At 41.1% G+C, this 15522-nt stretch overlaps 1 long non-coding RNA gene across 1 annotated transcript; it reads right to left on the bottom strand.

Annotated features, from left to right (window-relative positions):
- Nucleotides 1-7416: 7416 nt before the first annotated feature.
- On the bottom strand, nucleotides 7417-10975 carry LOC139323764 (uncharacterized). Its single transcript, XR_011601012.1, has 3 exons — nucleotides 10506-10975; nucleotides 8184-8301; nucleotides 7417-7643 (listed from the first exon to the last, which is right to left on the bottom strand). It is a non-coding gene; the product is annotated as an uncharacterized lncRNA (long non-coding RNA).
- Between the last annotated feature and the right edge of the window lie 4547 nt (nucleotides 10976-15522).

Genomic DNA, 15522 nt, shown 5'->3' with positions numbered 1-15522 from the left:
CGGCAAAGAACTAAAGCTTCAAACTGAAGCTCTAATTGCTTTCTAACCTAATATTTAAGTGTGCAATTTAAGAAGGAAGGAAGTCTTGATTAGCTGTAGATGAAAACTCAATTATTTCAGAACATGTAAGATGGAATTTATGTCTTCACTAATGAACTGCTCTTTATGTTCTTAAATCTTTAAAATGGAGGATGGTAGAACTCAAATCCAACTAATTTAGTTTTCCGGGATATTTTTCTTCTTCTATAGTTGATACAGTTAAGAGGTTTTTTTAAAAAAAAATATTAACATTGGGCTTCCATTCTACTGTTGAGAGGGGAGGACCACAGTTGTTGAGTTAGCAACACGGTTGTTAAGTGGATTTGGCTTTCCCATTGACTTTGCTTGTTAAGAGTGATGCAGTGACCTAGAGGTGGAGCTCTCACCTCACAATCAGGAGGCTGTGAGTTTGATCCTAGGTAGAGGCAGATATTTCTCTCTCTGGGCATAATGAGAATATATCTGCTGAACAAAACTCTGCAATGGCGATGGGAAAGGCATCTGGCCAGTAATCACTCAGCTCCATTCAGTTGCACAGACACCACCCCGCAAGGAATTATGGGGTCATTAAAAGAAGATGATGATTGACTTTGCTTGTTAGAAGGCTGCAGAAGGGGAACACATGACTGCCAGACATTACAACCATCATAAATATGAACTGGTCAACTTATTCTCCAAAGCATCAAAAGGCAGGAGAAGAAACTAATGAATGGAAACTAATCAAACAGAGAAGCAACCTGGAATTAAGGAGAAACTTCCTAACAGTGAGAACAATTATGGTTTGCCTTCCGAAATCATGGGCGCTCCATCACTGAAGGTTTTTAAGAAGAGACTGGACAGTCAGTTATCTAAAATGGTGTAAGTTCTCCTGCTTGAGCAGGAGGCTGGACTAGAAGACCTCCAGGGTCCCTTCCAGCTCTATTCTATTCTAATTCTAATTCAGTTCCCAAGCATCTGAATTTTGATCACATGAGCATGGGGTCACTGCAACAGTCATAAGTGTTGAAAAATGAGCGTACCGTATTTTTCAGAGTATAAGACGCACCGGAGTATAAGACGCCGCTTAGTTTTTGGGGAGGAAAATAGGAAAAACAAAATCTGCCTATCAGGTATTCATCTGGCTAGTGTCCTTAGTCTGGTCAGCTTCAGCACATTAGTTTGTTGGTTTTTATCCCCTGCTTGGGGATAAAAAACAGCTTCTAAAGCACAACCAATCTTTGGAGAGAGAAGCAATGAGAAAAGCAGGCAAAGCTCGGAAGATCGCTTCACTCACTAGCTCCTCGTTAGGGCTGAAGAAAAGCTTCACAGCTGAGAGTCGGAGGGAGCAGGCAAAGCAGGGAAGATCGCTTCACTGAAAAAAAGCTTCTAAAGCACAGCTGAGAGTCGGAGGTAGATCGTTCCCCTTGCTAGCACCTCATTAGGGCTGAAGAAAAGCTTTGAAAAAGCTAAATTCGGAGTATAAGATGCACCCAAATTTTCAACCTCTTTTATGAGGGAAAAAAGTTATACTCCAAAAAATGTGGTAAGTCATTTTTTTCAGTGCCATGTGAATGGTTACTAAAGGAACTGTTGTTAAGCCAAGGACCACATATATTCAAGACCTAGAAAAAAACTCAGAACGATTTAGGTGACATCTAAGAATGTAGGCCATTCCAAGCATTATGTGGAGCTCTATAAAAGTCTGCCATACAACTTAATTTTGTTCTGAGATCCAAAAACCACATCTAACATGTAATTTTGGAGCAAGCAATCCCTGTAGGACAAAACAAGCTTGAGAAAACTAGAAAAAAAAATCTATCCAGTTCTCTTGCGTCTGTTTGCGTCTCAAAATCTGCTCTGTAATAAAGACCTTCCAACAGATTTTAATCATTGGGTTTAATGAATGCATGGAGGGGTTCTTTCTCTTTTTTTACAAGAACAAGCTGGCTGAACCTATTAGTTTATTTTGATTATTAAATACGGAAGGCGTCTGCTCACCGCGCATCTAGTCTTTTTCATATTAGTTCCACATCAGTCCTAGCTCTGATTTTTTTTTTTAATCAAAACAGTATTCAGAATATGATTCCAAAAGATTATATTTTGAGAGATTTGCGATACATATCTTGCTGGGATGACAGATTGCAGGGAAATTGGAGATAGCTGGATAATCTGCAGCAAGGCCTGTTTGACCTTTAATAATCAGAGAAAAGGAGGGAAGGGAATAAAAGCACATCTTAAAAGACCCCTGATCGGTCACTCTACTTCAGTTGTTGATTCACCAGACCTCACTGGTTGTAATATTAAGGGTGACCTATAATCAATGCTTCTTGAACTTCGCAAGGAACATCAACAGAGTTGGGAATTCTACCAAGAACAATGACTGGAAATGGTTGGCATGTTGGCTAAAGATTTGGGTGGCCTGGGAGTTAAGTGTAGGTAGGCTTCCCATGTTCATGTGTAAGTTGTTATTGTTAGTTACGAAGTTGTGTCCGATCCATCGCGACCCCATGGACAACGTTCCTCCAGGCCTTCCTGTCCTCTACCATCCTCTGGAGTCCATTTAAGCTCACGCCAATTGCTTCAGTGACTCCATCCAGCTACCTCATTCTCTGTTGTCCCCTTCTTCTTTTGCCTTCAATCTTTCCCAGCATTAGGCTCTTCTCCAGGGAGTCCTTCCTTCTCATTAGGTGGCCAAAGTATTTGAGTTTCATCATCAGGATTTGGCCTCCTAAAGAGCAGTCAGGGTTGATCTCCTCCAGGACTGACCAATTTGATTGCCTTGCAGTCCAAGGGACTCACAGGAGTCTTCTCCAGCACCAGAGTTCAAAGGCCTCAATTCTTTGGCTCTCAGACTTCCTTATGGTCCAACTTTCACAACCATCCATTGCAACTGGGAAAACTATAGCCTTGGCTATACACACTTCTGTTGGCAGGGTGATGCCTCTGCTTTTTAGAATGCTAAGTGCTATTGCTATTTATCGTTGCTTCCACAACTGAGGTCCATCTTGAGAAAATCTTTCAGTTTCCATTTCTAAACATCAAACTTCAGAAGATTGAAGCCATAGTCCACTTTTCTCCAAGGTAGCCTGCCTGTGTGCAGTCTCTTTATCCTTAGGACAAAATTGGCCAAAACCGGCAATGTGTTTTACATTGTATTAGATGATGGTATATCACTGATATTTGTTTCTAGATTTCAGGGCACAAAAGATATGATCGGTCCATTTGATTGAATATACAAGATATACCTGGTGTAAATGTACCTCTTGAGAAAGAATGGGAGGAAAAATCAAGGGGCCTGCCTTCCAAAAGCCTCTGAACGGGGCTAATACACTTTAATACAAGCACTAATCCTTTAAATCTGACTTGGAATAATGTTTATCTTTCTATGGCTTAATTTCTCTGCCTGCAAACTGCAGGTCAGTGCTCAGCTTGGGCTGTTTCTCCCTTGATCTCCTGATCTCCCCCCCCCCAAAAAAAAAGGATGTCAGAAAGGAGATGCATCACAGAAAGGATGAATAGATCATATCCAGGTACCTTGACAATGTATTCAAGGAATACTACAAAAGGCAAAGGAAACTCTTGAACGTTTTCTGGAGGTTGGCTGTATGGATTAACTCACCCTCAGGTGCATCACTTTTAATTTTTGCTGAATTACATGTAGCTCCCTTTTGGCGAATTGGATTGAGGATTCTGTCCCAAAGGTGCTTTTTCAAAAGGCAACTGGACTTCCTTAGCTTTTTTCTTGAAGACATTTCGCTTCTCATCCAAGAAGCTTCTTCACGTCTCTGAAGAAGTAGAGAACTGAAGAAGCTTCTTGGATGAGAAGCAAAATGTCTGTCAGGGTTCCAAGTAACACACCCAATGAAAGAAAACTCCAAGGCTTGAGTTTCCTCAAAGTTCCATTTTATTAGGGATGTCATATTGGCACATCTGGGAAAACCTGAATCTGAGAGCTTCCAGGTTTTCCTCACCCAAAGGAAAGTTCAAGTCCCTGCCCAACACCCACATGTCCATCAAATGGTCCAATCAAAGACCCGTCCCAACTGGAGATGCCTCCCAATTCCAGCCTTCCAGGTGCAGGGCAAGATGTCCTTGACTCTCTGAGAAAAGAATGTTAATATGATTATATATCACCCTGGCTCCATACAACCCCACTTCCCAGTTTCCTACAGTAGTAAATGTGGCAGGCCTAAAGATCTAACAAAAAAGGCGTGACAACCTCTTCAAGGAAAAACAAAGAAAGCCCACCTGTCTTTTGAAAAAGCACCTTTGGGACAACCATGATCTGGAGGACTGAGAATCTCCATAGACAGTGAGGACTCTGGTACAAAGGTTAGGACTACGCCCACCCATCATGCTAATTCCCATTTCAAATAATGCAGCCGTGTCTGATCAGCCCTTTAATCTCTCTCCATACAAAATGTGTCTCGTGGGAAAGGTTCATCCTCAGGGCTATAATTTATCCTGGATGTGGAAATCAAATGAGCATCAGTTACACACACATAAGAATCTTCCTTCAATATTTGAATGCCGCCGCTGGCCTGAAGATGTAGACTTTTAACCCCTCTCCAATCCTGGTATTTCTTCCACGCTTCCCTCTTTCCTCTCCTGCTCCTTTCCTGAATCCATGTATCAGTCCTGTCTCAATAACCCAAGATCCATCCCGCTGATTTACGAAAGCAGGATCCATTGGATGATATTGATCACAAATGACACACGGTAAAATGTTGACCTCGGTGAACTTGGGGAAAAGCTAGTCGTGGGTTGATCTGCAGATGACCTCTTAATTAGCACAGTGATTAAATTATGGGCCTTGCTTGCAATGAGTCAAGGAACAAAGGCTTCATTCTTTTCTGAGCTTCTGCTCTGTTTATTTGTCCGCCCAGAGAGTGCTGGATGACACTTTTAATTAAGGAGAAAGAATGCCGAGTGATGGACTCTTTTCTGTCCCAACTTGGTCAAAGGCAATAATGCTCTTTTAACTAAACTTGGGATGATGACCTACTAAGAATGTCCTACTTTATCCCTTCCTCGCCTTAAAGGAAATGTTGTTGCCCTGTTAACAAGCCAGGCAGATATTCACAGGACAAACTTTCATGCCAATTAGGGTGAGTTATCCATAAAGAATGCACTGAGAGTGGTTGACTAAAGAGATCCAGTCCAGAAAGGATGAGGTCATGAGATAACCATGCCACTATTCCCAATCTACTTGAGAGCTTCTTTGCTCACCAACGTTTGTCTTTAGACCCTCTCTAGACCTTTATTGGAGCAGGTTGATGACTTTGGAGCTGTCCATGGTATCTGAGCCAGGCTCATATGCCCTCTTTTAACTCTGGCCTCAGCATTGTAAGGTTTAGAGGGATGTAAAACTTAAAAGAAAAGGGTACCAAACTATAGAAATCAATGACAGTAGTGGCCAAAATTGTGGAAACCTTTTGGGAAAAGTGGATTTTTTAAAACTAGCTAATAACACCACTTTTTTTTTTTTTTGGAGTAGTACCATAAAATTATATATCAATGGAAAGATAATTTAATTGTGAATGTAATCAATAACTTTTATGAAGGATTTGCTATTAAAATAGCAGTTACAGTATAAAGAAGAAAAGTGAAATACGTAGAAAAAACGTGATATACAAAAATTATCACCATAGAAAAAATGAGATATACAAAAATTATCACCATGTCAGTTAATACTTTGTTGGGTACCCTTTAGCATGGATGACGGCCTTATAACATCTTCCCATGAAGTGAGCCAAGTCTTTTAGTTCTGCAGCTGTTCGAATGTGAAACCAATATTGAATGATTGCTTCTATTAACTGGGTTTTATTGCTGGGTCACTTCTGACTAACAAGTTTCTTTAGTCGGCTCCATAGATTTTCAATTGGGTTAAGGACTGGGCTATTCCCAGGCCATTCCAGCAGTGGAATAGGATTATCTTGAAACTCCAAAAAAAGTGGTGTTACTAGCCATCAAACCTCAAAAATACACTTTTCCCAAAAGGTTTCCACAATTTTGGCCACTACTGTAAGTGGAATCCAGATCCGTGATGAGTGGCTAACACAGGTCTCACCGTGAGTTGCTCCACTCCTTGGATAAATTCTGGAAGCCTCTATCATGCCTAGGGAGGAAAAAAGAAGAATGGACAGATGGATGGACAGGTAGAAAGGCAGATAGATAGATGGATGGAGAGTGGGACAGCCAGAGAGACAGACAGACAGGGGGACTTAGCTTAGTGTAATGTGTGAACCCAGTCACAATGATAAACCCTGTATCCTGATGCAGGTTCAGCATATATCTGTCCCCAAGGTGAATCTATCTGACACAATAACTGTGGTAAAGTAAAGGTTCCCTTCGCACATATGTGCTAGTTGTTCCTGTCTCTAGGGGGTGGTGCTCATCTCCGTTTCAAAGCCAAAGAGACAGCGCTGTCCGAAGACATCTCCGTGGTCATGTGGCCGGCATGACTCAACGCCAAAGGCTCACGGAACGCTGTTACCTTCCCACCAAAGGTGGTCCCTATTTTTCTACTTGCATTTTTTACGTGCTTTTGAACTGCTCGGTTGGCAGAAGCTGGGACAAGTCACAGGAACTCACCCCGTTACGCGGCATTAGGGATTCGAACCGCTGAACTGCCGACCTTTCGATCAACAAGCTCAGCGTCTTAGCTACTGAGCCACCGCATCCCTGTTCAATAACTGTGACTGTACAATAAATATAGAACCGTGTCGACAGATAGTGGGAAAAACATATCAATAAAGAAATTGTCCAAAACTGGATTTTTAAAGTATTATATAAGAAACAAAATGGAGAGAATTCAATCAGTATTGATAGTAATGAATCTCAGTGACTGCTGTTTTTCTCCCTCCCTCCCTTCCCACCCCACCCCCCTCTCTCTCACACCCACACATTCTTCCTGTCTCTTAAATTTCATATTTTTCTTCAACAGCATTCAGTTGTTGGAATTTTAATTTGAGAGTTTTAAAAATACTTTCTGTGATATCTTTGTACAAGGCAATAATAAACAAATGTGCAGGTTGAACTAGGAAAGGACTCCTTTGCAGAAACATGACACACAAACACACTTAAAGTTAAAAATGGGGAAAAATAAGTATTAAAAGACCTGTTGGAAGGATGTTAACCCCCACACATCCTGTACATATTTGGGATATAAAAAAGGAAAAAAAGAAAGAAAGAAAGGTTGGTTCAATAACCACATTGTTAGTTTCCATTATACAGAGAACAACACAGATCTACAACAGAAGTCAAAGTCTCTCTGAAATCCAAAATACATTGGCAGAATTTTACCGGAGAGTCACAGTTCAATTAACATAGTTTGGTGACAAACTTAGCACAGGAGAGATGCTCATATAACATAGCAAAATTCGATCCCTATGAATGTTTTCTGGTTGGCCTTGTGATGGTTAAAGTTGTGTTTCATAAGGTTATCTCCTCCCTTCCTTCTGACATGAGAAGCTGTAACAGTCATTCATGGTCCGAAGAGCTCCGAGAAAGAGGAAAACAGACAAAATGAGGATTCACATTAGAGATAATGGGTGTCTTCCCTGGAAGCTTGATGTTTCCATACTTTCTTGAGAAGTTCAAGTAACAGGGTGGCTTTCCATAACCTGAAAGAGAGAAAATGGATCTCATTAGCCAAAGTCTGATCAAATATCCCCCATCTTGATCATTTAGTAAAGGAACTATCAGGACCAATGTTACTGGTAGACAGCAGAAATAACAAATTGAATCCCATTCTTTGCTTTTGATTCCTGAACTCTTTTCTTGGTTGAGTTGACTTGGTTTCTCTTTCTTGTTTTTTACGATTCAATGAAATCTTCCCCAAACCCTCAATTTAGGATGAGAATGAGCCCACAAATAGCTTTTACTGGCCAAAAGAGAGAGAAAGAGAGAGAGAGAGAGAGAGAGAGAGAGAGAGAGAGCATGCAACAAATTGCAAAGACAATTCCCTTTATTAAAATAGCAACTCATAACAAAACAGCTTCACAGCATATGGGATGCTGGATGCTCCAAACATGGATGAAGACCCCTTTCAGACTCCAAATGTTTCTGGCAACACGGCCACTGATCAAGGATGTTGGGAACCGGTTCAATCTCTGGTACTTCACAAGTCATCTCTCCACACACACAACAGCATCGTGACTCACTTTTTTCACCTCTTCAGCACCGGCCTGAAAGCTGTTCTGAGTTTCTCTTTATGTTGGCTGAGACAAACATCACTCAGGTCCAGAGAAGTTTGAGCAGCCCGTATGCTTCTCCGAAATCCTGTCGTAACAGAGAAACGGAAACTTCTTTCAGCTTTGGATGGAAATGGCTCACACTCAAAAAATAATCCTAGGCTACACTCAGACATGCAAAGTTGTTTTGGTTTACAGAGCCCATCTTTGAAGAGAAGAACTTTGAATTCACACAAATATTTATTAATACAAAAGGACAGGCCATCGTCAACGGTTCATGTTTCTTTCTATAGTTTCCCCTACAATATTCAAATGACTCCAAGCCCAGGGAAGCTTTGAGAGGAGACAAAGAAGATTGGTCAGTTTTTATCCATTTCTCCATAAGGCAATTTTCTGCTAGCAATGAAGGTCCAATCATGAGAAGTTTGGAACCAACTCATCCCGGTTTGTCCGAGTGAATATTTGCCTTCTTGCATTCTACCATTAAAACCAGCTATAATGAAACCGTACAGAAATAATTATTTCTATGAACTTGCTCTTAGATATCCCAAAGGTGCTTTTTCAAGAGGCAACTGAGAGCTGAAGAAGCTTCTTGGATGAGAAGAGAAAGGTCTTCGAAGAAAAACCAGAAAGTCCAGTTGAAAAAATCACCTTTGGGACAACCATGACCTGGAGGACTGAGAATCTCCATAGACATTTGCCTACTGCCTACTGCATCTCTAAACAATTTTCTAGAGAAGATTGCATCTGTATATTGACTTGATCATTCCATCATTCTAGAAACAGAGGCTAGGTCATTGGCCACGACTCTCAAGGAAGATCCACTACCATATACCAGCGTGACTTGCTGATCTGAGATCATTTCTTCTCAACCAATCAAGGTGATTCAGGATGGAATGTGGAAAAAAATAGATAAACAGTGCATTTTTTAACATACTGCAAAAGTGATATCATGGTAGGAACAACTCAATGGAAGAATAAGAATAACAACAACAGAGATATCAGTACCATTTTGAATTAATTCCAATATAGTGTATTACTCCAAGGTTTCTTTTAAAGCCTTAAATATTTGTTTTCTGTTTCATTGTCTTTTTAGATAAATATACAAAAGATTTCTGAATAAGTATTTAGCATTTTTTGCTACAGCATCTGTTGTTGTTTTTCTGGGCAAGATATAATAATATTACTGTTTATTGTTATTGTGAACTGGTTTAATAATGACTGATGACCACCTTAAATTTAAGAACCATAGAAAGACCAAATTGCAATTTCCCACTCAATCCTTAGGGATAAACAACTACTACAACAACAGCAAGTTGTTCTTTTAAAAACAAAAAAGCAAACCAGTTGCTTGCCCAATTTAAGGTGTGAAGTAATCGATTTGCTAATTATAAGATGAAGCTTGTTCTTCTTACATTAGTCAACAAAAGTCAGATTTGAGTTTGTGCAAGCCATCACATTTCTCATGTGCATTAGCCAATTTCATTGGAGTTGTAGGTCAAGATAACACATTTCCGGATTACACCCTAAACTGGAGGTTTCTTCCCACCCATGAGATTCCTCTCTGCATTTCCAAAGTTGATCCACAAAGCTTAAATTCTTTAGCCCCATTTTCCAAATAAGCAGGATGGCCTATTTCCTTCATGTTGCCAAAATTGAGAAGAGAATGCTAGAGCCACAACTACTTCAGAAAACAGCTACCATATTTTTCAGAGTATAAGATGCTCCGGACTACAAGACGCACCTACCTTTTTTGGGGAGGAAAACAAGAAAAAACAATCTGCCTCTGCCTCCCAGCAATTTATCTCCTTGCAGCAAACAGCAAACAGTCTGCTTTAGTTTCATTTTCAGCACAGCCTGATTAGCACAAGAAAAAAAAAATCTACTGCTCAGCAATTTGCCTCCTTGCAGCAAACAGCAGAGGCCCACGCAGCAATAGGCAATGCAGCCTGAAACAACTGAGGGTTGGGAGGCCAATCCAACCAACAATCAGCTGCTTGTGCTAATCAGGCTGTGCTGAAGCTGAAATGGGCTGTTTGCTGTTTGCTGCAAGGAGAGGCCAAAGGGTGGGGGCCAGCAGGTGAGCGGGGCTACATTTGGTGTGAAGGCGCACCCAAATTTTCACCCACTTTTAGGGTGGGGGAAGTGCGATTTATACTCTGAGAAATACTGTTAGTGCTCAGTGGTCTCTCCTGAGTTTAAACATCTGTATTGGAGTTCCAGGCCTCACATGAACTTTCTTTTATCAAACTAAAGACAGTCTGAAAATAAAAACAAGATGAAAAGGCCAACCTTCTGTTCCTGTTGCGTACTGACATGTCTCCCCTAGCACAGGGTACGAAGCATAGTTTAGTGCAATGGACTGTAGGTTGAAGGTTGGACTCTTAAAGATCTTAGCTGGAGGTGGCAGCTCTTCCAAGGCCTTGTCATGAATGGGTTGTGTTCTCACAAGGTTGCCCAGTGGCCTTGTTTCGCTGCAATGTCCATCAGTCCCTGAGCACCTTCCCCTGAGCACCAAACAATCGGGGCTCTCTGTCCGTTGAGCAGGATGGCTGGTGGGCCCCACAACCATGTTGGCTCCTGCTGTATGAGCTAGGGACCAGATGCGTGGCTTTTCTGGAGTTTCGTAGAGCTGGCCTTGAGTGGCAAGACTCGCTGCTATGTTATTCTCCTTGTGGCCAAGAAAGTCCCCTGTAATCGGTGAATGTTGCTTGGCACATGAAAAAGCATGAAAAGGACCAGCTGAGCTTCCAGTACAGCTGTTCTTCTCAGACTCAGTCAATGCTCTGCCAATTAGGAGGCCGTCCTGATGAAGGTGCTTCAGCTCATCTTCAACCTTCATGTCTGGTTCTTCCTCATCCAAGTCCTCCAGGTCGCTCAGCTGCAGCTCCTTTTCTTCTTTGCAGATTTTGGAGTCTATGATTCGAAATCAAAAGGAATAAAGAACAGAAAACAGTCACCTTAAGGAGTTCATTAAGAGCAAGTCAAGTAGGCTTTATGTAGAGACGTCAGTAATTTGGCTTCTTGGGAACTACCGCAAAATAATCTAAATGGAGTTGACATATTTATCTTAAGTGCTAATGTAGCTCAGGTACAGTAGTGGACAAAATTGTGGAAACCTTTTGAGAAAAGTGTATTTTTGAGGTTTGATGGCTAATAACACCACTTTTTTTTTGTTGATGTTGAGTTTCAAGATAATCCTATTCCACTGCTGGAATGGCCTGGGAATAGCCCAGACCTTCACCCAATTGAAAATCTATGGAGCTGACTAAAATAACTTGTTAGTCAGAAGCAACCCAGCAATAAAACCCAGTTAATAGAAGCAATCCTTCAATATTGGTTTCACATGATAACAACTGCAGAACTAAAAGACTTGGTTCACTCCATGGGAAGATGTTGTAAGGCCGTAATTCATGCTAAAGGGTACCCAACGAAGTATTAACTGACATGGGGACAATTTTTGTATATCTCATTTTTTCTATGGTGATAATTTTTGTATATCTCATTTTTTCTACGTGTTTCACTTTTCTTCTTTATCCTGTAACTGCTATTCTAATAGCAAATCCTTCATAAAAGTTATAGCATTACATTCTTGATTAAATTATCTTTCCATTGATATATAATTTTATGGTACTATTCCAGAAAAAAGTGGTGTTATTACCTAGTTTTAGAAAAAAACACTTTTCCCAAAAGGTTTCCACAATTTTGGCCACTACTGTACATCATTGCACCAAGAGGGCAGGATAGGTTTTTTCCAGTAGAGATAGAAAATTCACAATACTTTATTTTTTATTGTATAAAATACCAAAAAAAAAAAAAGAAAGAAAGAAAAAAAGAAAAAAGGAAATTAAGGGAGGGAAAGGGAACGGGGGAATTGGTGTGAAATACAAGGGGGAAGAGAAAAAGAAAGAAAAGGGGGGCATTGACTTCCAACTCTTCCTAGCACAGTACAAGAAAAATATACTCCAATCTCAACTTTTTGCCTTTACATATTAATATATACAGTAACTAGCCATTCCTATAACACCAGATCTTCCATAGCAAGGAAGATAAAGCAGGATTGGTTAAATTGAATGCTTTGTTGAAAGAGGAAAATAGGTTCTTATTTGGATATCACCTCTGGAATTTGTGCTTGTGAAGAAAAAAAAAAAAAGAAACGTTGATTTTGGTTTTGTTGATTGGAAACACATAATACTTACTTTAATAACAAAACCTTACAATCAGACAAGGTGATTGCAATTCAGGGTGGAAGGTAGATGCCAGAGAGAAGGGCAAGCAAAGAAAGAAGAGATTTCCCTTAAAAATGACCCAGGACAGGAGTTCTAAGTCAAGACTGGGAACATGTGCCTTCCAGATGTTGGATAGCAAGTCCCATCATCCTTAAAGGGCTGTTCTGACAAGGCCTGATGGGAGTTGAAGTACACACAATCTAGGGCATTCCAAGTTGTTTAACTGTGAATTAGAATAAGGACATCTGAATGTGGGAAAGGTCACAACTTCAGAGCTCTTGGGAAATTGTTGACTTTAGCCATTCTTCTAGAACTTATGAAGTCATCTCCTTGGCTAGTATAAAGTGCTGTACTGGAAGGACTTTAGGATGAGTCATCTCTTACATTATGTAGTGAAAATTTATCTCTCATTTCTAGGGAGGAAAAAAAATGAGACCAACTTTCCATTCTTACCTTTGTCTTCATTATCACTGCTACAGTCTTCCCCGTTCCTTTTACTTCCCTCCCTCGGGTCATCTCCTGTTTTTATTTTTAGGAGACCAGGTCATCTTGTTCTCCTTCTTGAGTCGCCGGCGGGCATTAGCGAACCAAGTGGAGACTTGGGTGAGGGTCATTTTGGTGATGATGGCCAGGCATGATCTTCTCGCCCTTGGTTGGGTAAGGATTTTTTCGGTGTTCATATAACCACGCCTTGAGAGTACTGGTGGTTTCTCGAGTAGCATTCTTGCGTCTGGATGAGTTGCTGAAGTCCACTGTTCCATACCTAAAAGGCAGATGAAAATGAGCTGAGATGACTTCTTCCAAGGCCAAAGTCACAAAGCTTTCCATAGAAACAAGGAAGTTGTCCCAAGAAACACAACTCTTACAAAGGAGACGGGTGTGCTCTCTGTTTATGTTTTAGTTGCCTAACAGCCTAATCAAGAGACCCTCAAGAACACTTTCATCAACATTGACAGGTCAAGCTACTAGCCGTAAAACAAAGAGCAAACTCTACCACTAATGTGGTGGGTTTCAAGGACCCCCCCCCTCTTCCTCCTTCTCTTCAAACCTCACTTCCTTCTAGCCCTGATGATGTTACCTAGTTGGGGAATTGTCAAGTATTTGTAAGCCATTGGCACATGTGTCATATAGACACCAGTGGAGGCAGAGAGTGTCTCCACCCCTATGTGGAAAGGAGGGGCTTACCCTGAGTATAAAACCCCCTCCAACTTTTTTCCACCTTGCTCTCTCTCTCTCACTCTTCTTGCATTTGTTCCTCATGAGACTTGATCTCTGATCAGGGTACATAGTTATGTACATAGTTTAATATGCTTTATTATATGAATAAATACATTTAAGACATTTATTCATGCATCTTCCTCTGAACTCTTCTATGCTCCTGGGTGTTTCTAGGATCCCAATTCCACAGGAATGAAACATCTACAAGAAAACAACCAAGTTCAGAGAACATCAAGGACCACCTAATCTTCTTCTTCTTCTTCTTCTTCTTCTTCTTCTTCTTCTTCTTCTTCTTCTTCTTCTTCTTCTTCTTCTTCTTCTTCTTCTTCTTCTTCTTCTCCTCCTCCTCCTCCTCCTCCTCCTCCTCCTCCTCCTCCTCCTCCTCCTCCCTCTTCCTCCTCCTCTTCAAACCTCCCTCCCTTCTAGCCCTGATGATGTTACCTAGTTGGGTAGTGAAACGTCTGCAAGAAAGCAACCCAAGCTCAGAGAGTACCAAGGACCCCAACCCATAGATCTGTCAAGTGGGACAGGGAAAAGTGTTACTGTGCCAGATCTCAGTGCAGAACCTCTTACCTGTCATACTGCCCAAAAGAATGGTCGTAAGAATAATAGGCTGCTGCTGTGGGTTGAGCAATGCCTGCATGTAAAGCCGGTGAGCTGTCCTTCAAGTCATACTGAGAATTCTACAAGGAGGGAAAACCAGGTAAAAGGCCAAGAAGGATGCATCCACCTCTTTCGTACCCCTGTCCCCATATTTCCAATGTAGAAAGCAGGTTCATATGTTGCACTGAACTATTTTGTGGGTTGTTTCATTCCTGGCTCCGTGCCTAGCAAATCTATAAAATGTATTCAACAAATATTCAACAAACCATGACTGAAGGGTGAAGGGAAGTGAATCATGGGCTTAACGTCACATAAATCATGTTTGAGCAGGAGGTTGGACTAGAAGACGTCCAATGTCCCCTTCAGTGATTCTGTTAAATGAGGACAAATCAACAACGTGAATGAGACACTTTTTATACATCAGAATCTGGAGCTGCGCATGTCTTTATAGTAAGTGATTATTAGTAAGTGAATTACTTACTATAAAGGGATGGTATCTCACTGAATTTAATGGGTCTTGAAAGCTTGCTTAGAATTGGGCATTTTGGATAGGCAGGTAACTCAAGGCAGACAGAGATATTCTAACTTCTTTCTCTTCTTCTCCCACCTCAAATTTTTATTTGAACTCTCTGGAACTGATTTTAGAAAGACAGAGGAGGAGGAGGAGGAGGAGGAGGAGGAGGAGGAGGAGGAGGAGGAGGAGGAGGAGGAGGAGGAGGGGTAGGCCCTGCCTCCAAGTCACTTACAATCCAAAGTTATTAAGAAAACTGATAGGTCACCCTAACTTCCCTAAACATCTGTCATATCATCTTCCATTCTTTGCTGTCTTTTTTTCTTCAGGATTCAATAGATTTGAAATTGTCTTTGAATATTAGTAGCTCCGGTTAGTAAGCTTGGAGCTCAAACCAACAACATTCAATTTCCCTGAAGATAAATGTGGGGGTGAGACTGAAGCACCCTAACGTAAGGTAAATGGACCTGATCCCTATGTCAGCGTTCCAGGAAACCCCCCAATTCCAAGTAAAGACTCTGAAGCAAGCATTTTTCAAAGTTCTATTTACTAGAATAAGTAAACTGGCACATCTGGGAAAACCTGAATCTGAGAGGTCCGGGTTTTCCCTCAGTAAATCCAAACCCCCAAAACCATCCCCTCACTCCTCAGTCGATCACATGCTCCAATCACCATCCGTCCCATCTCGAGACAGCACTCTGACCACTCCTTCTCCAGATGCAGGATCGGCCTGACCTTGACCGACAGG

This window comes from Pituophis catenifer, unplaced genomic scaffold, assembly GCF_029215685.1.
Source record: "Pituophis catenifer annectens isolate HBS135680 unplaced genomic scaffold, rPitCat1.0.hap2 SCAF_13, whole genome shotgun sequence".
In the NCBI taxonomy this organism is placed as follows: domain Eukaryota; kingdom Metazoa; phylum Chordata; class Lepidosauria; order Squamata; family Colubridae; genus Pituophis; species Pituophis catenifer.
The sequence above is the reverse complement of the archived record's forward strand: the minus strand, read 5'-3'. Positions and strand labels throughout refer to the sequence as shown.